Here is a 1,089-nt window from a genome sequence, read left to right on the forward strand (position 1 = left end):
CTACTAACATAAAGGAATCTCTATACTGTGACATAGAGGATTCCTCTTCTTTTCTTGTTGTCTTCTCTTTCATATGAGCAGGAACAAGGATAAAGGCACTCTTGTTGAAATTGATCCAGAACCTGAAAGGACTTTGAAGAGAAAATTAAGAGAAGCTAAATTACAACAATCCAGAAACAACCTTTCAGAAATTTTCGAACAAGAGAAGGAGATGGCAGCCGAAAATAATAATAGTGCAAGGAGAATGCTTGGTGACTTCACAAAGCCAACGTCCAAGTTTGATGGAAGAAGCATCTCCATTCCTGCCATTGGAACCAATAACTTTGAGCTGAAACCTCAGCTAGTTGCATTAATGCAACAAAACTGCAAGTTTTATGGACTTCCATCTGAAGATCCTTATCAGTTTTTAACTGAGTTCTTGCAGATCTGTGAGACTGTAAAGACGAATGGAGTTGATCCTGAAGTCTACAGACTCATGCTTTTCCTTTTTGCTGTAAGAGACAGAGCTAGAATATGGTTGGATTCACAACCCAAGGATAGCCTGGACTCATGGGATAAGCTGGTCACTACCTTTTTGGATAAATTCTTTCCTCCTCAAAAGCTGAGCAAGCTGAGAGTGGATGTTCAAACATTCAAACAGAAAGATGGTGAATCCCTCTATGAAGCTTGGGAAAGATACAAGCAGCTGACCAAAAGATGTCCATCTGACATGTTTTCAGAATGGACCATATTAGATATATTCTATTATGGTCTATCTGAATTTTCGAAAATGTCATTGGACCATTCTGCAGGTGGATCTATTCACCTGAAGAAAACGCCTGAAGAGGCTCAAGAACTCATTGACATGGTTGCAAACAACCAATTCATGTACACTTCTGAGAGGAATTCCGTGAATAATGGGATACCTCAGAAGAAAGGAGTTCTTGAAATTGATGCTCTGAATGCCATATTGGCTCAGAACAAAGTGTTGACTCAACAGGTCAACATGATCTCTCAAAATCTGAATGGATGGCAACATGCATCCAACAGTACTAGAGAGGTAGCTTCTGAAGAAGCTTATGATCCTGAGAACCCTGCCATGGCAGAGGT

General features: G+C 40.0%; 1 non-coding gene across 1 annotated transcript; it reads right to left on the minus strand.

The window, feature by feature from the left end:
• Positions 1-607: 607 nt before the first annotated feature.
• LOC130978372 (small nucleolar RNA R71) lies at positions 608-711 on the minus strand. The gene has a single exon (XR_009086019.1). It is a non-coding gene; the product is annotated as a small nucleolar RNA R71 (small nucleolar RNA).
• Positions 712-1,089: the final 378 nt, after the last annotated feature.

Source organism: Arachis stenosperma, chromosome 4 (genome assembly GCF_014773155.1).
Source record: "Arachis stenosperma cultivar V10309 chromosome 4, arast.V10309.gnm1.PFL2, whole genome shotgun sequence".
NCBI lineage: Eukaryota > Viridiplantae > Streptophyta > Magnoliopsida > Fabales > Fabaceae > Arachis > Arachis stenosperma.